Here is a 24,339-nt window from a genome sequence, read left to right on the forward strand (position 1 = left end):
TTTATCGTTTTTTGAATTAGTATGTTTGGCTATGGGGCTGTGTTCTTTTATGGCCTTTCTTGCTATCTTTCCCTTCTTTCACCTGCTCAGGGCAGCTGTGATCTCATCTTGCTCTTCGGAAGAGCTACTTGAGCAAGAGCTGTCTGACTGTTGAGTCTGCTGGAATAGTAGATCTGCTTCGACCAATCCTGATTCTAGAAATCACTAAGCATGACTCACAAAGCAGTGGAAGTTGGGCTGGGTGCCTGCCCGCTTTGATGACGTCATCTCCTGAGGCAGCTCCGCAGTGCCCGCTGCTGCTATGGAAACTCGTGGGCCTGAGAGCAGAAGAGGCACCACTCTCTACATGGGAGAGTCCCTCTCCGCCCTCTCGGTAGAAGGCTCTGCCCCCTGGCTCCACTTCTGGAGGTGATGCCCTTGGCTGCACATGATGGTTGTCCCCTCCCCCCGCCCCCGCTCCCCCTCTCTTGCTGTGACAGTGGTGGCAGGGGCCATATCCATGGCTGCCAAAGCTTGCCTTTCTCCTCCTTCACCAGCTGGGATCTGGCCAGAGGCACGCCTCCCCCGCCCTCTCCTTGCTGTGATGGAGGCGATGGCAGGGGTGGCAGCGGCAGCAGCAGCACTGGCGTGGGCGGCACCGACGACCCGACCGGTGGCGGCGGCCCCTCCATGCAGCCAGCACGTGCAGGGGCCACCCCTGGAGCCGGAGCCACGAGCATGACAGGTGTTATAAATACACTCGAGAGAGTGTTAAAGTTTAATTAAAGAAAAGTTTTATTAATTGTAGCAAGCAAGCAATAAGCAAAACACAGCGCTGGACGGTCCGGGAAGCGATCTCGCTTCGCCGCGGCCGTACTTCTATTTTCCGTGTGTCTCCTTTTAATCAGTCCGGCTCTCCGACGATGTGTCCTTTCTCGGGTGTTTCTGCGCCTGCGTCTCCAGCTGTTAGGGGTCTTTTTCTGCTTTTTTTATGATCGCAAGGGGAGGATCAGAAGTCTTTCTCAGTCCTTATCTTGACCTCTCTCCACCGTTCTCCCTAGAGGCTTAGCTCAGTAACTTTTTGGAATTCAAGGAATCTCGGCAAGGCCGTAATAACTATGCCAGCGTCAGTAGCCACCCCCAACACAATTCTGATTTTACAGAACATAGCATTACAGAACATCATATCTGCATGTTTAGAACAAAAGGGTCTCTGTTTATCAGAACAGGGACTGACCCCGCCCTCAAGGCAGGGGCGACAAGATCTAACTCCGCCTCCCCCTTTTTTTTACACTCACTGTTCAATATCGACTGTTTCTTTTTACCTTCCTTCTCTTTATTCCTTAAAAGCAGTATATGTTCTTTTTTCGTTGGGCTTTGCTGACATGATAAAAACATAAAAAGTCTCTCATACTCTAACTCTTCAAAGTATCTGTCTTGTGAGATATCAAATTTGATATTAATTTCTTATCCAAGCTACTGAATTCAGGCCACGTATCATTGTTGTCTAATTCATACATTGGCCATATTTTTTCTGAGAGTCTAATAAGTCTGGATTTTAAAAGCAATGACTCCCCACTGGTCAATTTTTCAATACTAACCCAAAAGGAAAATTTCTCGGGATATTACTATTACACTCCCAGGAGAATACACACCCCATGTCTATGAAAGCCCATAGAAATCAAAAGTACCAAGGAGAGAGAGAGCAAGAACAAGTGAAATACAGGATTAGAACTCAAGACCTTGGGAGCAGCAGCACTCAAGCTAACCTGCTGAGCCAAAAATGGCCCCAGGACCACACTTACCTCTGCAATCCTAAAACTCAGCTTTATCAGACAGCATCTGTTGCAGTCCGCAACCTCAGGATCTCATCCAGGAAGCTGCAGGGTTCTTGGGGACCAGCATGGGACACCAACAAGACGGGCTCCCAGTTCATGAAACCATTTATTCAGCATGGGAACAAACTCAGATCCAGAACAAAGAGCCCCAAACAAAGGCAGAGCCGGGGTTTTTGAGGGACAGAACTCTTGAGGGTTTCCACCCCTGAAGGTGGAGTTCAGGGTCAGGGACCATTAGAAACACACCAAGGGAGAAACCCCCCAGGGACACAAACCCAATCAGAACACCTGGGCTGTCCTTCACAAGGGGTTTGGGGGGTGGGACAATGTAACCCTTTGCCTCCCCCGAGGCATGTCACAACATCTGCTCCTTTTTTTTTTTTTTTCCAAATTTTATTTAGGAGCTTAAAATGAGTGGCGCCCGGCCATAGGGCTGAACAAGCCCACGTTCAGAGGCTTTTTTTTGAGCCCAGGCCAGCTGTTCTTTGGAGACTTTTGGACACCGTTTGAAATACAGGAAAAAAAAAAAGTTTCCAAAAGGGAGTCGAAAATCCTCCAGCACCAGGGGACTGACTCCAGGGCAACAGGTATCCTTCCACTGCCAGAAACGACAGAACAAGGTAAGATTTAACTCTGACACCGGGTTGGGGGGGGTGGGGGGTGGAGAACGAAACAGACCCCGGGCGACTGTGCTCCTGTGTAACCCCTTCTGAGCGGCAGCCATGCGGGGCTCCGCCATGTGCAAAGTGGCGGGGTTCCCTCAGCCGTGGGCAGAGAGGAGAGGAGAGGGAATTTTCCTGGGCTCGGCCACATGCAAAGCGGCGGGGTTCCCCCAGCAGTGGGCAGAGATGGGGGGAGAGGGAATTCTCCCTGTTGACTGTACCTGTGTGAGTTTAATTTTAACCCTTGGGGTGCCAGTTTGCTTTCTGCGGTAAGGAAAATAGATTGTGTGCAGAGCTTCCGTGACCTCCAGAATGGGATCACAGCTCTCCACACAAGAAAGGAAGCACACACAAAAAATACAGGATTTTTTAAAAACCACAAATGTAAAAATTTCAAAAAATAAGATAAAACAGTTTGTATCATATTTGACTCAGCAAAGTGAACAGATCGAATTGTTGCAATTAGACTCAGTAACTGACTGGGATAAAACTGGAGATTTATTAACCTTAAAAATAGAAGGAGGAGACAAATCAGCTCTGAAATTCCTCCCGGTTTGTCTTTTAATTCGAAAAGAATTGGTTAACAGAGAAATAAAAACGAAAGACAAATGGGCACTGCAGTATCCACCTAAGTCCCCTAACTTTTCTCCCAAAACCTCTGCTCCTCCACTGGAAGAGATACCCGGGACAAACAATACAAGTTGTAGTCCCATGTGTCTCTCTCAGCCACCCAGTCCTGGTTCACAAGCCATCAGGACTCTCTCTCTATACCCTTCTTTTCCCAGTGTTAAAGAAAATGTACCTTCCTATCCACACATGGCTGAGAGCCAAGATGGCACCGGCCACGTGTTTCCCGGCCACATGGTGAATTCCCCTGTGTATCCCCTTTCTCCTACCCATAATCCCTCCCACCCACCAGTTCCTACCCCTAACCCTTATCAAAATCCCTTTGTTCCCCCTGCCATTCCTCTACCCTCTACCACCCCCCAGCCCTGCTTGGCCCCACCCTATGACCCTGTCCCCCGAGGCTGTAATCCTATCCCCTATCCATCCGCCCCCTGTCTCCCAGGGAGGAGGGGCGGGGAGAGAGAGAGTTACACCCCTTGCTCCTGCAGAGAAGCAGGGGGAGGGGTGTCCCGGCCCTGACCCCCCCGGGGGGGGTGGGCGCACACTCACCCAGCTCCTGCGGGGGTGGGGCTGGGTCTCTCCACAGCCCCAGTGAGGGAACGGAGCCCCTGGGGCCCGGCATGGGGGGGTGCAGGCCCCTAGAGCCCGGCGTGGGGGGGTGCAGGTAGGGAAACCCAGGGAATACCAGCCCTGGGGAAGATGAAGGTATGCTAACAGCAGGTCCTGTAATATACAATAGCAGTAGAGGAGCAATGCGATTACAACATCAACCTTTCAATCTTTCAATTACCAAGTAATCAAGGATATTTGTAAAATTAAGAATGATTTTGGTCATGATAGCGAAGTCTTGAGGGGAATAATAAGAACTACATTGAAATCACAAGATTTAATTCCTGCAGATATTAAAGATTTATTTCTGTGTCTGCTAACTCCCTCTGAATATGATCTTTGGGAAAGCTTATGGAAGAAATCTTTATCAGAACTCCTAGTTGAACTCAAACAAAGTAATCAAAATGCATATGATACAGAGAACAATGAAATCACTAGAACATTTATGTGGGGAGGGAAATTGGATTAATCCTGCAGATCAAGTGAGAATATTAACGAAATTTATTGCAGATAAAGTTTGTGATGTGGCTGAAAACATTTTTAACCAATTAGCAACAGTTGATATTCAAGTCAGTTATGTTAATATTAATCAGCTTCCATCTGAGAGTTTCTTGCAGTTTGTAGATCATCTTAGGATACAGAGACAAGTCAAGGAACCAGTAGCCCAGACGGAACTGCTTAAAGAAATGGCCCAAAGGAATGCCAACGAGGCTTGTCGTAGAGTAATTCTGAGTCTACCTATTAATCCTCCACCCACCATAGCAGATATGATTGAAGCATGTGCCCAGAAAGCAGATTTGTACAATGTACACGACAAGAAACCAGGCAACCCAATGACAGTAGCAGCAGTGACACCAGGAATGAACAAGCCACAGATGTCACCCGAACAGCTGCAGCACATCATCTGTTTCCAGTGCAAGAGGCCAGGACATTTTGCAAGGAACTGTCCTCAAAACCAGGAACAAGGGAAACACCAGAAAGAAGCTATAGCCAATCAGCAAAAAAACTAAAGTCTCAGCGCTTCTCTGTCAAGCGCAGAGACATAAAAATGACAGACCTGAAACAGGAAAAAGACTCTGTTTTAATGGGAAAAGGGGAGGAAAGGGAGCGGAGTGGGAGACTGCAGAAATATAATTGTGAGGAATGTTTGCCTAATAAGGTCTGGCAACCGCAAAGGCGATTCAGACTTGTAACTTCTAAAGCTTTTTGTTTCAGATCTGATCGTTGGACTGTTGTTGGAATGGACTTGCAGGGTAATTCACAAGACCTGGCTGGACTGGATAGTAGGTATTTTGTTATTGGAGACACAGCACACACACCGATATAGATTGAAGTGGCTCCCATGACAATTAAGGGAGACCTAACACACCTCATTCTCTTGGCAAGATGTCCTCAACCACACTTCTATGTAGCCAAAGAGCAGATAATAGCCCAAGTGATCCCTGTTTCAACACAAGTCCCAGTAGATGATAAAGCACCAGGGGTATACTGGGCAGAAGTGGTGGGTAAAGACAAACCCACTATGGGGTGTAACCTGACACATAAATCAGAACATCTCCATGTAGAAGGGTTAATTGACACTGGGGAAGATGTGACTATCATACCTGAAAAGGTGTGGCCTTCACATTGGGAACTGCAACCCACGGCAGGCAAAATACAGGGAATCGGAGGGGTGAAACTGGCAAAAATTTCTGAAGCGGTTGTTCAGATTGAAGGCCCAGATGGTACATTGGCAAGTATCCATCCGTTTGTCACTGATTACAAGTGCCCCTGTGGAGAAGAGACACCATGTCCCAGTGGGGAGTAAAATTAACAATTCCTGAGACACCTCAGGATTTTTGATGGAGGCCACTGTAGAACATCCTACCCAAAATTTAATGTGGCTGGATGACAATCCAGTACGGGTGAACCAGTGACCTCTCAGCAGACAAAAACTCGGGGTGCTAGAAAAATTGGTAGAAGAAGAATTGGCCAAGGGACACATAGTAGAAACAACCAGCGCTTGGAATTCCCTGGTGTTTGTGATAAAAAAGCCAGGGAAGGATAAGTGGTGCCTCCTTCAGGATTTGACAGTAATAAACAAAAAAATAGAAGACATGGGTTCTCTTCAAACAGGTATGCTATCCCCGACTACGTTACCACAAAATTGGCTACTAATAGTGCTAGATATTAAAGATTGTTTTTTCCAAATTCCCCTGCACCCAGAGGATGCACCACGGTTTGTTTTTTCCATTCCCACAACTAACAGGGAAGCTCCAATGAAACTGTACCACTGGACAGTACTACCTTAGGGGATGAAAGCAAGCCCCTTCATCTGCCAGTGGTATGTGGGGTCTTTGCTGTCCTCAGTGCGTGCTGAAAAAAGAGATGACATCATTTTGCATTATATGGACGATGTGTTAGTGCACTTTCCCAATAACAACATGCTGCAAGACACCCTTGGCCTAGTGGTTGAAGTTTTAACCTCTGCTGGTTTACAACTGCAGGAAGACAAGGTTCATATGATGCCTGTCGTTCTAATTGGGAACGGCAGGAAAGAACGACAGGACTCTCAAAGGAGTCAGAACAGGAAAATCTCTAGTTTATTGCTTCAGCCATGTTATATAGACTAGTTGGTGGAAAGTACAGAAAAGAAACTCTTATTGGTTAGTAAAGTGCTACATTACCATCATTGGTCAGTGGGGTTCACCACCCCCTGACTTTCTCCTGCAAGGAAAACACGGGAACAGACAAACAGCACCTGGCAGTTGTTTTCTGTCTCTGAGGATTGTTTTGAAATCCTCCTATGAATTTCCCAGGCTAGCTTTTCAGGCAGGCCTGGCAGGCCATGGGGCCTGCAGCTTGCTCCAAAGCTAGCATTCATATGATGCCACCTTGGAAATACCTGGGCCTGGAAATTACTGCATGGACTATTGTTCCACAAAACTTGGATATTATTAGCAATCCTAAAACTCTAGCAGATCTCCATTCCCTATGTGGGTCACTAAACTGGGTCAGACCCTGGCTAGGTCTCACTAATGAAGACCTGAGTCCCCTGCTCAATTTATTGAAAGGGGAGAGACAGCTGCTGTCTCTCAGGGAGCTGACTCCAGAAGCAAAGCTGCAATTGAAAAGGCACAAAATGCCTTGACAGAAAGACAGGCACATCGCTTCAAATCGGAGCTGCCTTTCAAATTTATTGTCCTGGGGAAATTGCCACATCTACTTGGTTTAATATTCCAGTGGGCTGAGGGGCAGAGAGATGCACTCTTAATCATAGAATGGGATTTCCTCTCCCATCAAAGACCCAAAACTATCACCAAGCCACAAGAGCTGATGGCTCAGCTGATTCAAAAGGCCAGGGTAAGGCTGCGGGAACTGGCAGGTTGTGACTTTATGTGTATTCACCTTCCAGTCAGACTCTCTGGAGAAGGCAAACACTCCCCTGAGAAACTGACCAAGGATATGTTTGAACATCTGCTGCAGAGCAATGCTAACCTCCAGTTAGCTCTGGACAGCTATAGTGGGTAAATTTCGGTCCATGCACCAACCCACAAATTGTTTCATGAGGAATTCCACCTCATTCCTTGTGAGAAAAGGAGCCGAAGGCCACTTAAAGCTCTCACAGTGTTCACTGATGCATCTGGGACATCCCACAAGTCGGTGATGACTTGGAGAAATCCACAGACTCAGCATTGGGAATCTGATGTTGAGTTTGTAGAAGGGTCACCCCAGATAGCTGAACTAGCTGCGGTCGTGAGAGCCTTTGAGAAATTTTCAGAACCAATTAATTTGGTTACTGTCTCAGCCTACGTGGCAGGGGTGGTGTCCAGAGCAGAGCAGGCAGTTCTCAAGGACATCGAGAACAAATATCTTTTTAGATTGCTTTCAAAACTGATTTATTTGGTTTGAAATCCAGAACATCCTTTCTATGTGATGCATATAAGTTTGCATACCCCGTTGCCAGGTGAAATTGCTGAGGGAAACCGGAAAGCTGATTCCCTTGCTGCCCCAGCTGAAAAGGTATGTCTCCCAGATGTTTTTCAAGAGGCAAAGATAAGTCACCAGCAATACCATCAAAATGTGCCAGGACTGATTTGTCTGTTCCAGCCGACACGTCCATGGAGCCCTCTGGGAGATGAAAAACTTGATTGGACGAGTGAAACAAGAATCAGAGGACTGGTTTAGTGAGCTGTTCAAAGGCTGGGGACTCACAGTATGGTAGACTTTGTCCTAGTTTAGAGCAAATTAGGGAGGAAAACTCCAAATGGGGATTTCCCCAGGGAAATGCCCCTCCTCACTTTCTGGTCCGGGAAAAGAAAGAAAAAAAAAAAAATTCTTTGGAGAGAAGTGGAAAAAGCTGTTTATTTAACAGAAATTGAGTAATATTAAATAATAATAAAACCTCTTGCTGTTCGATGGGATGGCAAGTCTAGGAAGAAAAGTCCTTTTCATGTGGTGAACGGCTCACTCAGTTTCTTATCAGTCCCTCCGGCGCTGGAAAGTGCCAAAGCCCAGGCCCCGGTGGGCCACAGGCGTGAGCTCCCAGGGTTTGGCTGGGTGTTCAGTCCAGAGCAGGCTTGCACAGATCCAGGAAAAAAGGGAAAAACAAAGGTCCAGGGAACTCCTCTGCCTCAGCTAGCTAAAACTAACTAAAAGCCAGGGAGAAGCTCTGTCCCGCTGTCTGTCCGTGCTGCAGACAACACAGTCCAGGAGCGAGATGTGTGGGAGTTATATTTTCTTTAACACAAACTGCGGCCTCTTCTACCCCCCTCTCTTGCTCTCAGAGCCAGTCTTAAAGGTGCAGAACTTAATATATAACATAAACCAGACGATTGGGGATACCAGTATCATAAAGTCACTCCAGGACATTCCACCCCTTATCCCCATATTGTCAACTTATTATCAAAATTAATATATATATATTTTAACTCTACAACACCTACATTATATACAGACAAGGGAATTAATTCATGATCTTCACCCAACCATCAGATCTCCCTGAGGTACACATTGTGTTGTTCCATCTTTCCGCATTATCCACCATGTGCAACCCGGTCCCTGAGCAAAAACAACCCCACGAATGGGTTTGTCTGCATTCGAAGTAGAATTGATCCAAACTGTCTTTCCTAACAAACCTCTGAGGTGTACTGCTGGGACTTTGTCTCCGTCTACTATATGTAGGGTCTCGGATTGGGCTGGTCCTGCTCGGTTGGTGGAACCTCGGGTGTTAACTATCCAGGTGGCTTTTGCTAGATGCTGCTTTCAATTTTTGAAAGATCTCCCACCCAACGCTTTCAAGGTAGTCTTTAACAGTCCATTGTACCTCTCTACTTTCCCTGCAGCCGGTGCATGGTAGGGGATATGGTACACCCACTCAATGCCATGTTCTCTAGCCCAGGTGTTTATAAGGTTATTCTTGAAATGAGTCTCATTGTCCGACTCAATTCTCTCAGGGGTGCCATGCTTCCAAAGGACCTGCTTTTCAAGTCCTAGGATGGTGTTTCGGGCTGTAGCATGAGGCACAGGGTAGGTTTCTAACCATACTGTGGTGGCTTCTACCATTGTGAGCACGTAGCGCTTGCCTTGGCAGGTTTGGGGCAGTGTGATGTAGTCAGTCTGCCAGGCCTCTCCATACTTGTATCTGGACCACCGCTCACCGTACCAGAGGGGCTTCAACCGCTTGGCCTGCTTGATCGTGGCACACGTCTCATAGTCATGGATAACCTGAGAAATACTGTCCATGGTTAGATCCACCCCTCGGTCTCGTGCTTACTTATAGGTGGCATCTTTACCCTGATGACCTGAGGCGTCATGGGCCCATCGAGCTAGGAACAACTCTCCCTTGTGTTGCCAATCTAAGTCTGTCTTTGACACCTCTATCTTTGCAGCCTGATCCACCTGTTCATTGTTTCGGTGCTCTTCATTAGCTCTACTCTTGGGGACATGGGCATCTACATGACGGACCCTCACAGACAGTTTCTCTACCCTGGTGGCGATGTCTTTCCACTCATCAGCAGCCCAGATTGGCTTTCTTCTGCGTTGCCAGTTGGCTTTTTTCCACTTTTCCAGCCATCCCCACAGAGCATTGGCTACCATCCATGAATCAGTGTAGAGGTAGAGTTTTGGCCACTTCTCTCTTTCAGCAATATCCAGGGCCAGTTGAACAGCTTTGAGTTCAGCAAGTTGGCTTGATCCACCTTCTCTTTCAGTGGCCTCTGCGACCTGTCGTGTGGGGCTCCATACGGCTGCTTTCCACTTCCGGTTCATCCCTACGATGCGACAGGAACCATCAGTGAACAGAGCATAGCGTGTTTCTTCTGCTGGCAGTTGGTTGTATGGTGGAGCTTCTTCAGCTCGTGTCACTTGTTCCTGCTCCTCTTCATCAGTGAGACCAAAGTTTTCACCTTCCGGCCAGTTTGTAATTATCTCCAAAATCCCAGGGCGATTTGGGTTTCCAATACGGGCGCGCTGTGTGATGAGAGTGATTCACTTGCTTCATGTAGCGTCGGTGGCGTGGTGGGTAGAGGGAACCTTTCCTTTAAACATCCACCCCAGCACTGGCAGTCGGGGTGCCAGGAGGAGTTGTGCTTCTGTGCCAATCACTTCTGAGGCGGCTTGGACTCCTTCATAGGCAGCTAAGATTTCCTTCTCTGTGGGAGTGTAGTTGGCTTCGGACCCTCTGTAGCTTCGGCTCCAGAATCCCAGTGGTCGGCCTCGAGTCTCCCCAGGCACTTTCTGCCAAAGGCTCCAGGACAGACCATGGCTCCCGGCTGCAGAGTAAAGCACGTTTTTCACATCTGGTCCTGTTCTGACTGGGCCAAGGGCTACTGCATGAGCAATCTCCTGTTTGATCTGAGCAAAGGCTTGTTGTTGTTCAGGGCCCCACTGGAAAGTGTTCTTTTTGCGGGTGACCAGGTAAAGAGGGTTCACAATCTGGCTGTACTCAGGAATGTGCATCCTCCAAAAACCTATGGCACTTAGGAAAGCTTGTGTTTCCTTCTTGTTGGCTGGTGGAGACATTGCTGTGATCTTGTTGATGACATCAGTAGGAATCTGACGCCGTCTATCTTGCCACTTTACCCGCCCCACGTTGGGCGCCAAAAACTGTATTTGTCCTAGTTTAGAGCAAATTAGGGAGGAAAACTCCAAATGGGGATTTCCCCAGGGAAATGCCCCTCCTCACTTTCTGGTCCGGGAAAAGAAAGAAAAAAAAAAAAAATTTCTTTGGAGAGAAGTGGAAAAAGCTGTTTATTTAACAGAAATTGAGTAATATTAAATAATAATAAAACCTCTTGCTGTTCGATGGGATGGCAAGTCTAGGAAGAAAAGTCCTTTTCATGTGGTGAACGGCTCACTCAGTTTCTTATCAGTCCCTCCAGCGCTGGAAAGTGCCAAAGCCCAGGCCCCGGTGGGCCACAGGCGTGAGCTCCCGGGGTTTGGCTGGGTGTTCAGTCCAGAGCAGGCTTGCACAGATCCAGGAAAAAAGGGAAAAACAAAGGTCCAGGGAACTCCTCTGCCTCAGCTAGCTAAAACTAACTAAAAGCCAGGGAGAAGCTCTGTCCCGCTGTCTGTCCGTGCTGCAGACAACACAGTCCAGGAGCGAGATGTGTGGGAGTTATATTTTCTTTAACACAAACTGCGGCCTCTTCTACCCCCCTCTCTTGCTCTCAGAGCCAGTCTTAAAGGTGCAGAACTTAATATATAACATAAACCAGACGATTGGGGATACCAGTATCATAAAGTCACTCCAGGACAACTTCAATAATCAAAACAATCTTCTTGGTTTTTGTTGTTTTGTTTTTGATTGTGTTAGCATTTGGAATTGTCCGTTGTTTAATTTTAAAGGCCCTTAGTGTAATTTTTACTACCTCAGGAGCTAACCACATGGAACTAGCCGACAGAAATTAATCTAATCAGCCCACCGATTGTGAGTGGTGGGCAGGCTTACGGTAAAGGATAAAATAAGCTAAAGTTTTTTTTTTCTTTCTCATTTTTGTATAACAGAAAAGGGTGAGGTGTTGTAGTGCATCTAAAAATCATGGTATGTCACAAGGGTAAAACTCACCCTCAGTCTGTGTAAAGTTAGTTCCTACCTGAGAACCTTTTTCCCTTCCCCCGTCCCATTGGCTGTGACCTCCCTGTATCCCCCGATCACCCCCACCCCCTACTATAAGAGAGAAGACCCAAGGCATTTCGGTCCCTTTCTTGCCCCGGATGGACAACAGACAATAAACCTGGGTTTATTCCAAGCAAGTTTGGGCCTCCTGTGTCTAGATACTTTGAGTCCGTGTTGTGCCCACTCCAGGACCTCCTCCCCCGCCCATGTTCCGTGAAGATCGGGGCTCTCACCACAGGGTGTAGGACAGAGGGGTCCCCCAGGAGTGGTTTGCAACAAGCATCCCCTACTAGGAGACCAGACAGAGAGTGAATGTAAAGCAACTCCACCTAGACCCCCTGGGGTCTTTCCACACTAAACAAAACTACAAGAGATCTCTTAACACCTAACTCAGGTGCTAAAACTGCCAAAACAAATAAGATACCGTGTTTATTCAGTTACTCACTTGCCTCTGTGCCAAATCCCAGGATTCTTGCCTCTGATACCTTCTGGACAGCAGCTGGGGCCCACATGGAAGTGTCGTCGAGAGTGGAGGGGAGCAGCTGGGTGTTCTTCTGGTCCAGTGGTTTTCCAAATGCCTTGCTGTCCCTTCCTGGGGTGCCAAAGAATTGATGCCTAAAGAGGCTACCTGGAACAGAGGCTAGACAGAGTTAAAGAAATAAAGTAGGTATTTATTAAAAGGTATTCAAAGGGTACACCTTGGACAGTACAAGAGCCTGGCCATGGCTCTGCCCAAGATGGACAACTGGTCATGAGTTTTCACACTTTTCAAAATTTTGGTCCATTTACATATTGGGGTTAATTATCCAATTACAGCTTCAGGTTATGAAGTCCCATTCTCCCAGTTTGCCCTCTTCAATTCACTGTTGTTTATACTTTTTGGGCCTGGAGCTGCAACCATGTCCTTGGTTCTTGGGCTGGAAAAGGACTGTTTTGTCTAACTACACTGTGAAGAGAATTTGCTAACACTTTATATGAAGTTCAGAGTCACACACTAAGGCAGTACAGAATCTAAAAAATATAAAAGCTAAAACTTAAGGCATTACCTTGCCAGCAACCTTGACCATGGTAAGGGTGGTCAGCAAAACTTGTAACAGTCCTCTCCACTTAGCTTACAAGGGATCACTGTCCCACCATTTAACATTTAACATAGACCCAGTCTCCAGATTGGAACTGATTGTAGTGGTTTAGATTTGCTAATTTCATTTCCCGGCAAACGCACCAAATAAATATTGTGGTTTTAAAGCAGCAACTAAAAAATCACTAGAAAACTTACTTATTTCTTGCTGTGAGATATGGATTAGAACAAGAGCAAAACAGGTTTAAAACTTAAAAGGAATAAAGAAAGTTTATTAACAAAAACTACAAGAATAAGAAACCAGAAGAAAACTTCCAGAACAACCCTTTTCTCCCACACTACCAAACCATTCCCTTGTTTACATGACAACATAGAGACAAAAAACTTTGGAACTTTGGTGTTTAAAACAGTCCCAATTCTTGCTAGAGTTTTTTCATCAGTCTTTGTAGAGAAACAGAAGTCTTCTTCTGCTAATTTGTGTAGTTTTTCACAAGAAAACTATTTTTCTTCATAGCTTTCTATTTCTATGGTGTCAGCCACCCGGAAATCTGTCATCAGTTCTCTCCGCCCATTTCACATCACTCTGAGGTGTGTTATGGGTCATGAGTCTAGGGATGTCATTTTTAAGGATGAGTTATTCAAAGGCAAAAGTTCTCTTCATCTGTCTCTGTGAGCCTCTCTGGAAACAGAAGTTTTCTCTTTGCGTCTTAAAGGCCCCAAATCTTCAACTATTACTTCTCCCCCCACTGTTCCAGCATCTCACAGTATCACAACCACTTCACTATTTTGCTCAAAATCCACACTTTGAAACACTCCATTCCTCCCAATATACTCTGTCATGTATTAAGGAGTTATTTTCAGAACACTATTGTCCATGTCCATAGCTTTAACAGAAAAATATTTCAGCTTATTAAAGCATCTCCTTATTCTCTACTTCTTCTGAGGCTTAATTTCTTTCTTCACTGTCTTTGATAGTTTATAAAGTCTTTTTACATGTTGATTACTCTCTCTTTCTCTCTCTGGAAAAAAGGATTAATTTGCAAGTCTCATCTGGGTAATGAAAGGGTTAAAATCTTGCCCAGGCTTTGTAGCTGGTTCTGTTATCTCTGCCGGAGCGGTGGCTGGAGCTGTTTGCGATGACTTCTCTTTTTACTCGGCAGTCTCTGATAAACTCAGCAGCGGCAGAAACTGCAGCTGAGCCGGGGGGACCAGCCTGACCCAGCCTGGGCCCGCTCCCCTCCCTCCCAAGGCCTGAACCCATGTCCTGGATGTTTCTTGGCAGATCTTACTAATCTGGGTTTTAAGGTAGTGGAGCTCTGGTGAGGCCGTCCCTGCTCCCCCACGGCCTGTGTGGCCTGGGGGAAGCTGGGTCGGACCCCAGTGGTTCCCAGGCAGGGGACAGGACCTGCAGGGCCCCAGCCCCAGGCTGGGTCGGGCCACAACTGCTGACATCTTTCCCACACTAAGCCCCCTCCCCCGGCCTGCACCAACGGTTCCAAGCCAAGCCCCTCCCACCTCTCAGAGGCTGTCAGACAGAGGGAGGGGCCCAGTGTGGCCTGAAATCCAACACCATGATGGCTGCGGTCACTGTGCAAGATATTAACCCTTTCACTACACAGATAAGACCTGCAGACCTTGTTCCTCTCTCCAGGGAGAGAAAAGGAATGATGACATGTAGAAAGACAACATGAAAACACCAAGGTCAGTAAAAGGAGTCAAGCCTCAGATGGAAGGAGGATGAGGAGATGCCCTAATGGGGCTGAAAATTCTTTTGGTAGTACCGTGGAGATGGACAATGATATGCTGAAATATCCCCTTTAATTCATGAGAAAGTATGGGGGGATGAAGTAGTCAAACTGTAGATGTGAGCAGAGGCATCCATTGTTGAAGCCAAGCAGATGTTAGAGTAGCTGTGATCCCATGAGAAGCTTGAACAGAGAGATGAGAGTTGATGAAGACTCTGCCCGCAGGGAGAGAAGAAAACCTCTGTTCCCAGAGATGAAGATGATCACAGAGACCAATGAAAAGAACCTTTGCCTTTGAACAACTCATCCTTAAAATAATACCCCATAAGTTTACATGACCCATGGACACACCTCTAGGAGGGCTGTGAAAATGGGAGGAATGTCATGATGCAGAACTTTCTGCCTGGGTGGCTGCTATTCATGAAAATGAAAAGCCACGAGAAAACTGTTTCTTGTGGAGAAGTCTCCATGGCATGACAAGAGAAAATTCCTCTCCCTACAAGAACTGATGAAAGACTATTGTGTAGTTGGTACTGCTTGAACATCCCAGGTTTTGTCTCTACATGGTCAATTGGGAAAAGTTGGGCAGGGGGAGGAATGGTGTTCTGGAGATTTTATTCTGATGCTTCTTATTCTTGTAGTCCTGTTAATAAAGTTTCTTTATACCTTTTGAGTTTTAAGCCTGTTTTGCACTTCTCCTAATCCATATCTCACAGCAGGAAATGAGTAAGTGCACTGGTGATTTTAGCCAGCGCTAAAACCTACCACATTATTTGGTGCATTGGCCGGGAAATTCAAATTGGTGAATCTAAACCACTACACACCCTTCCAAGGGTCCCAATAATGTCTCGTTGCTCCCCTCCGTCTGGTCTTCTTGGTGGTGAGGGTCCCCCATCGCCACCACCACACCATGCCAGAGAGTATAGAGTACAGGGGATTCATATACGCTTTGGGTCAAGTGGGAATGTGCACATGCCTCCCTTGCAGTGGTCGAGTTTGACACTGTCCCTTGAAACACTGTGGATCTGTTGCATCATGCTGCAGGGTCTGGGGACTCCTTTGGAGGGACTTTTGATGTGCCATGTGATCCCCTCTGTCCGTCATGTGGATACAGCTTCTCCTGGGGTGAAGGGGCCCCTCAGCTCTATTCCTCTGCACATCGCAGGATGGGAGTTACACCCAAAGCCTTTATCCCCCCACCCTATGGTTCAAGGGTCTGTGCAAGCCTGGCAGCTGATAGCCATGGGGCTGTGGTCTCCACCCGGAAGGTGTTGAGCTTGTCCTATTTTTCTCCCCCAGCCCTGGGTTGTTACTTTATATAATCTTCATCAGTGAGCAGTGTAGGGCCTCACTCCAAAGGCCTATTCAGGACGTTGTAATACACTTTTAAAAGTCCTTCATTGAAATGTTTAAGTCATAAACTATAATATTTCTGTTTCTGACAACCCTCTCTCTAACTTCAGCCTTAAGGAACTTAATTAACTTGTGGTCTCTCTGATCATATTTAGGAGTAAATCCTGACAAATCTATTTCTTTCTGTGTGTTGTTGTTTGACATTGGCCCAATGCCAGGGACCCACGAAAAATGTTCACTCACCCTCCCCTGCCACAGCTGGGAAGAGGAAAGAAAAAAATTAACGAGGGGTTCAGGACTTGAGATAAGGACTGGAAGCAAACACTTCAACAGCAAAACAGGCTCAACTTAAAGTTGCAAAGTGAATTTATTACTAACAGGATCAGAAGAAAATAATGAGAAGTAAAATAAGCCCTTAAAACCACCCTTTTCCCCCCAGCCCCTCCCTCCTTCCCAGCAACAATGCAAGGAGACAGGGCATGGAGGTTTTGGTCAGTTCCTCATTCAAGGTTTTCTCCTGCTGCTCCAGGAGAGGAGTCCTTCCCCTGTGAGACTGTGGGGTCCCTCCCGTGGGAGACAGCTCTCCGCAAACTTCTCCATCCTGGGTCCACTCTCATGAGCAGCAGTTCTCCCAAAACTGCTGCAACATGAATTTCCCTCATGGGCAGACAGTCCTCCCAAAACTGCTGTGGCATGGGTCACTCTTCCATGGGGTGCAGTCCTCCAAGGTCAGTGTGAGAAATGACGTTCACTTTCCTACTAAATTTTAAAAGGTTTAATAAAAAATACAATAGGATGTCGCTGTTGGACACAAAATAAGGAGCGTGGATTCAATTCAACAGGCAGAAAGAGGATCATTAGAAGGGTTAGTTTCAGACCTTTCAGCTCCTTTTATAAGGTGTTCTGATACAGGTTTAATATGATTGGTAAAGGGAACAACACCTCTCTAGTCCCATTGGTGGAACAAGAGAAAACACACTCAGCACAGCTGTTGTGATGGATTGACATTTAAGAAACAAAGGGAAACACCCAAGAAAGTTAAAGCTGCTGGAGGCTGTTGGGAGTTTTTCTCCTGGCCAGTAACTGGCCATTTCTGAGAACTGGCAGTAGTTTTGACCATTGAAAAGTGAGATCAACCTGTGAACACCACCTTAAGACCTAAGCCCGGGAACTTCTTGCTCTTTTTGGTTTTCGGCTTTAGAAGAGGTAACGGCTCCGGTTCAGCCTCCTTCCCCCCGCCAGGCTGGACAAGGCCGCGGGGGGAGTGGGGCTGGCCAAAGCTCTGTGGGTCTCGGGGAGGATGGAGACTGTGAAGTGTCAGGACGTCCTTCTCGGAGGAAGGCCCTTCACTGGGCCTTGTACAGCAAGGCTTCCTGGCCAGGCCCGTCCCTGGCTTGGCTGCAGTTTCTGCTGCTGCTGAGTTTCACCAGAGACTGCCGGGGAGGGAAAGCTATTGGCCTGCGGCTTGCTGAGATAGTGACCACACTCCCCCAGAGCAGCCATGGAAAAAAAATCTTCCATCATAGACAGCTCCAGCTGTTGCTCTGGCAGAGATCAAGTGACCATCCACAAGGCCTGGGCAGGTTTTTAACCCTTTCACTACCCAGATGAGACTTGCAGATTAATCCTTATTTCCAGAGAGAGGGGAAGAGAGAGAGTGATCAACATGTAAAGAGACAACATAAGCTATTAAAGAGTGAAGAAAGGAATTAAAGTTCAGATGGAGGAGAGAAATAAGGAGATGCTTTAATAAGCTGAAATATTCTTTTGCTAAAACTATGGAGATGGTGTTCTGAAAAAAAAACCTCCTTTAATTCATGACAGAGTATTTTTGGGGGAATGGAGTATTTCAAAGTGTGGATCTAAGCAAATGGTGAAGTAGTTGTGATCTTATGAGATGCTGGAACAGAAAAAGAGAAGTGATAGTTGTTGAAGATTTGTGGCCCTTAAGAGACAAAGAGAAAACTTCTGTTTCCAGAGATGATCACAGAGACAGATGAAGAGAACTTTTGCCTTTGAATAATTCATCCTTAAAATGACACCCCTTGAATCATGGCCCACAAACACACCTCAAAGTGGTGTGAAATGGGAAGAAAGAACTAATGGCAGAGTTTTCCGGGTGGCTGGCATCAGAGAAATAGAAAACCATGAGAAAATTGTTTTCTTGTGAAAAACTACATAGATTGACAAAAGAGAACTTCTTTTTCTCTACAAAGACTGATGAAAAGACTATAGCAAAATTGGGATTATTTTAACCACCAGGTTTTTTCTTTTTGTCTCTATGTTGTCATGTGAACAAGGGAATGGTTGGATAGTGGGGAAAGAGGGTTTCTGGAAGTTTTATTCTGGTTTATTTTTCTTGTAGTTTTGTTAATAAACTTTCTATATTCCTTTTAAGTTTTAAGCCTGTTTTGTCCTTCTTCTAATCCATATGTCACAGCAAGAAATGAGTAAGTTTTCTAGTGAATTTTTAGCTAATGCTTTTAAACCACGACAGCTGTACAGAATTGTATTGAGAAAACCAAGTTATTTACAAAAATGGTCCTTGAAAGACAAATGTTCTCAAAAGACTTTCCCTTGGGAACAGATCAGACACTGACAGGCTAAAAAACTCTCTCAGACTCAGAAAATCAGGTCTACATCTTCTCTAAAAAAAGGAAAAAAAAAAGAAAAAAATGAGCAAGATGTTTAATGCCTGCTTATAGAAGGATCCTCTGAGTGATTACTCACATCTTCTGCATCTGTGTCATCACTCAGAGGTTCCTCCACTTGATGACATTCCTCCTGGTCACAGCCTGTGGTTTGACTGTCGGCTCGGTTCAGCCTTTGGGATTGCAGGTCAGGGCGGACACATTTTGTAGGTGTTGTAGTTAGGGCCTAGCGATGCGGAAGACACCGGGATGTAACGGAAAGTTAGCAAAAACCCCTCTCTGTTAGGATAGTAAAGTCTTCTGCAATTAGCCAATACCATCTAGGTGTGATGTAAGCAGATGGGAGTAACACAGTGACCCCAAGCTATAAAATGTTAAGTTTCCCTGCAATAAATCGCCATTTTCGCCATCCATCACATTGATGCAGTGGGATATGGACTGCGCGGCTGAGGATAGCCACCCATGCTGGTTCCAGCCAGGGTACCAGCCTTGTTTGAACCCCAACATATGGTGCCAGAAACCCGGGAGGAAGAAAAGTGGGACAAGAAGAAAGCAAGGATACCCTGAGTCAAGGAGCAGCAGTCAAGATAGTGAGTCTATTCTTGACGGGAAAAGCCTGGGCCCAGAAGGATGATGAAATCATCGATAAAGGTTAGATTGCAATTCAGTTGTAAACCTAATTTGCTTGCTATTGCAAGACTTCGGGTTGTTGAAGTCGTAAATGAGTTTGTAAGGTTTATCCACCCTAAGGTGTGGGACAGATGTACTAAAACGCTTGCCAAAGAGATTTGGGGAACAACAAGGAACTGTATGCTGGCTACCCTGAAATTTAGGGTCAGAGCTTTACAGCTCCCACACGGCAGCAGCTCAGCAGAGCCGAAAGGGGGTCGGGAGTCCCCTCGGTCCCAAAATTCTTGTGTGCTCTGGAAGAAACAACAGAAAGCAAGAGACTTTTGGAAAAACTTAACAGAAGATGCTAAAAATGTAGCAAAAATAGCAAGAGAGAAAACATCCACTGAAAGGTCTAAAGATGGAGCAGAAAAACAAATTGTAAAGCAGGAAAAATGTTTCTAACAAAGAACAAAAGCTGGCCTTGGAGGGTGAGCATGGCTGGGGGGTTGGGAAAGATAAGGAATGTGTGAAGGACAGCTGAGATGGGTACGGAGGCACAGCGATTGGAATGCATGAAAGGGGGGAGGGCAGGAGCCAGAACGGAGCCCGGAGTAAGGGGCGGAGGGAAAGGTGGGATGGAGGTGGAGTGGAACCAGGGGGGAGGGAACAGCCTACCCATAGGGGTGGTAGCAGGGCCGGGGCCCAAGAAAAGGCACGGCAAACAGGAAGTAGCCGACCAGTTTTGACTCTGACCGAGACATGAGCAGTTCCCCCCCCCCCCCCCACTCCCCCTCTGAGAAGCGCCGGGATAATAACCAGTTTGTTACAAAGTCATGATTTATTGAGTTTTTAAAAGGTGTTTATGTTCCCTTTTGGAGTTAATTTTGTGTTTTAAGTAATTATGAGTTTATGCAGTTGGAGTTTTCAGAGTTTTTTTCAGATTTAAAAGCAGCCAGGCGCGGATGGCTTTAAAAAACACACACAGCAGAATGCTGTCGCCATGACAACCACCGGTGAAACAAGTAACAACAACTTCGACAAAACTGCGGAAAGTAAAACAACAAAACAAAGGAGGAACAACAGAAAGCTGGACATTTTTGAGAGGGATAAAAAAAGAGAGAGTTTTAATTAGACAATTTAAAAATTAGAAGCTTTGTAAATTGTATTGCTTATAAATTAGCAAATTGTTGTAATAAAAATTGAGATTTAAAAATAAGTTTTTATTGAATGAAGTGCCTTTAAAAATAGATTAAAAAGTTTAAATGTTGTATTTTTGCATCCCAAGAAACTTAAAATATTCTTGTTTTGTTTCAGTAATCTCAAAGTTATGTTAATCATATATTACCCATTTGCTGGGTTTTTGACAATTTTAATAAGGAAATTTCAATGTGAATCTTTTTGTTATATTGAAGGAAACCCTTCCTTAGCCCCTCGACGTAATCCTGGCTAGCTCTGTCGATTAAGGGGTTCAGGAGGTCCTTCGAGACCAAGAAAAAGACCCAAAAGGAAGCTGCTTTTCCCCCCGGAGTAATGGAGGATGTTTATTCTGGCTGGATCCCAGGGGAAAAAGAGGCCGGGTTTCTCCTTCCCAGGATTTTTCAAACCTCGGGAGAGGGGCGGGGGGACATATAACACCAACCAATGGGATCATGTTTCAGGGACAGGGAGGGGAGGGGAAAAACACATCACAGCTGTTTAGGAGATCTACACAGAAACTAGGAAACACCCAGAAATATGCATTACCACATTATATAAAACACATATAACTGCATATATACCAATTTGGATTTTGGATTTTAGTTTAAAAACTGGACTTGATGTTTTTGTGAAGTGCTGCAAAGGCTGAGTGACAGCTTGCCAAATCCTGTGTTCTTATGGTTTTTCTGGAGAGGCTGCACTTTGGAGTCTTAGCTAATTTGAGCATATACTAGGCAAATTCATGTTGTAAATGAGTGTTTTCAGTAACATTTGCAGTTTTTGTGGGTTATTCTCAAAGCTAGATGACATGGAATTGTGATGTATTTGTTACATTTTTATAATTTTTATAGTGAATCCATGTTACTGTTGATTTAAATGTTTTTAAATTAAGCTGTATAACTTGGATATTCTCTTAAAGTTAAGTTTTGTTATTTCCTTTTGTTATAAATAATTATTGTTAAGTTTAAATGTTGTTTAATTTGAATTGTTTTATGTTTTATTGGAAACACTTGTTTAAATTGCAAAGTATAGTTATTTTTTTAGAAATATAAAGACAGCTACAACTGAAGCAACTGTGATAAACCACTGATGAACACCTGCTTGTGGACAGAAATGAATACAGTCTGTGACACCCTGGACTTTATTAAGAGTTCTATTGAGTTGTTGCAATCCCTGCAGTTTCGTTTGCTATAACTTTTTATTTTTCAGTGTTTCCAGAATTTTAAAAAAGATGTACCATTGCTAAGGATTAGCTGCCATTGAAGAAGCTTCAAATTAAACCAACTGCTGAATGATTTAATTAGTCTGGTACCTAAGGTTTTTAATTATTTGCTTTGTACAAATGCATTTTAACAGTTTGCTGTGCTGTAAGCATCTCATAGCTGTTGTTATTGAAAATCTTGTTCTAAAAATATGTTAAGAGACATCTTTCCAGTTTAAAGTCTAAGGCCCTGGCCAAGTCTTAACTTTACCTGGACAGAATGTTTATCAACAGATCCAGATGTTTTCTGTCCCAAATCAGTATTTGAGTCACTTTTTGACTTTACAATTTGACAGCTGGATCAATTTTAAAGTGAGCTTGGAGAATCATTTCCGGAGATGATTATCCAATCCTTCACTGATGATTTTTGGTTTTGTTTGTTTATTAACTATGGGATGCTGGTGCAGTGTTTTAATAATTAACAGTACTTTTATATTAATTGATTTTTAACTGTTATAGGTTTTTACTAATTGTATATATGGTTTTGTGTTAATGTTGAACAGAAATACATTTCATTTTTATTTTTTTTTTAAAAACAGGGGAAATTGATACCCTAAAAGCAATTAGATTAGTGTAATTCATTAACTTCAAGGAGAGAAGTGCCTGTGTTTTGTTGGCAGGTTCAAAAAGGTCACCTGTCCATCTGACCAGACTGTGTGCCTCTGAACACATGAGATCCAGTGAACAGAGAAGTCACCACACAGCCTTGGTACTCCAGACATGGATCAAAAGTGGACCTGTCAGGACACAGTTGTGTCTGAACACTACACAGACAGCTGCCAACAGAAATTTTATATTGTTATTATGATGTGGTGTTTTTATTAATTTTTCAGTTATCCTTTGTTTTAAGATTTAGAAGGATTTGAAGAACAACTTGAACATCAAAGCCCTTAGTCACCGATCAGCTGCCAGCTGACATCACGGGAGCAGTGAACATTCCTGGACTGAATCGTGTTAGAGAAATTCTGTAGAAGATTTGGGAGGTGTGGAGACTCCATCTAACTATATACAAAGCAAATTGTAATTGTGTGTTTATCCTTTTAGCAAATTGTTTTCACGCTTAGACTACATATATACCACAACACATATGTTAAAAGTAGTTAGATAATAGTTTAAAGTAAAATGTTTAGCTTGTGTAGTAATTGTTATATTAGTATAAAGTATAAGTATTTTCCTTTAAGAGGTAGTGTAAGCATCTTTGAAAGTTCATTTAACGCTAAAAGTTTTAGCTGTAAGTTTGCAAGTATGGTGTCATTTACATGGTAAGCTGCTTATAGTAACTGTGCTGTTTATAGTTATAACACCTGAAGCAGTGAGCCCCAACCTTGTGGTACAAGCTGAAAACCCATGATCTAATAGTCTAGCCCTTGTATTTATACCCAAGTTTTAACTCCTCTGCTGACTTTTGTGTATTAGCTGTTATCATCCCCAGGGTCCTATACCACTCCAAAGAAGAAGTGAACCAGTACCTTGAGCAAGCAGGCCGCCTTCAGAAAAGAGAGCTGTTGACAGGACTGTCAATAGCAATGCTGCTCGGCTTGGGAGCGACCAGAGCAGCCACGGATGTCTCCGCTCTGGTAACCCAGAGTCAGAGTCTCTCTCAGCTACAAATGACTGTAGATGAAGATCTACAGAGAATTGAGAAATCCATATCCTTTCTAGAAAAATCAGTCTCCTCACTCTCTAAAGTTGTTTTGCAAAAAAAGTGAGGTCTCGACCTTCTGCTCATGCAGCAGGGAGGCCTCTGCATCGCCCTGAACGAAGAATGCTGCTTCTACGCTGACCACACCGGAGTAGTGAGAGACACCATGGCAGAGCTACGAGACAGGCTGTCTCAACGGAAGGCAGAGAGAGAAGCTCAGCAAAGCTGGTTCCAGTCCTGGTTCGATCAATCTCCATGGCTAACCACCCTAGTGTCTATCCTGATTAGACCAGTTGTGATGATTTTACTTGTGTTAATCTTTGGATTCAATTTTATATTATCCATTTTTAATACTCTTATATTTTAGCAAATTAGTTATTCATGGAGAGGGGGGAATATGTTGTAGTTAGGGCCTAGCGATGCGGAAGACACCGGGATGTAACGGAAAGTTAGCAAAAACCCCTCTCTGTTAGGATAGTAAAGTCTTCTACAAGTAGCCAATACCATCTAGTTGTGATGTAAGCAGATGGGAGTAACACAGTGACCCCAAGCTATAAAATGTTAAGTTTCCCTGCAATAAATCGCCATTTTCGCCATCCATCACATTGATGCAGTGGGATATGGACTGCGCGACTGAGGATAGCCGCCCGTGCTGGCTCCAGCCAGGGTACCAGCCTTGCTTGAACCCCAACATTTAGGTACCCAGTGCACCCCAGTATCTGTGGATACACATGCATACCCACAACCCAAAGCAATAAGTTTGAACAGGCCTTCCCACTGATTGGTGGTTAAATTTCACACCTGAACTTTCGCTCAGGGCTGATGTGTCTCACCTGAAGCCTGCAAAGAAAGGTGATGGTTCAAGATGACCGGGTTATTTGAATTCTGCTGCACTGTAAGGTGATTCATCGTGTACAAAGCTTTTGACAATCGACTTTGTGGGGTTTCACCCTGCATTCCCTGTTTTTGTTTTTGAAGAACCTGCTT

General features: G+C 44.9%; 1 long non-coding RNA gene across 1 annotated transcript in view; it reads left to right on the forward strand.

Moving 5' to 3' along the window:
• Positions 1 to 23,668, forward strand: part of LOC131591663 (uncharacterized) — a 122,903-nt gene extending 99,235 nt beyond the window's left edge. Inside the window, exon 3 of the long non-coding RNA XR_009280436.1 lies at positions 22,497 to 23,668. This is a non-coding gene — a long non-coding RNA (uncharacterized LOC131591663). The remainder of the gene's footprint in view (positions 1 to 22,496) is intronic.
• Positions 23,669 to 24,339: the final 671 nt, after the last annotated feature.

This window comes from Poecile atricapillus, chromosome W (assembly GCF_030490865.1).
Source record: "Poecile atricapillus isolate bPoeAtr1 chromosome W, bPoeAtr1.hap1, whole genome shotgun sequence".
Lineage (NCBI taxonomy): Eukaryota > Metazoa > Chordata > Aves > Passeriformes > Paridae > Poecile > Poecile atricapillus.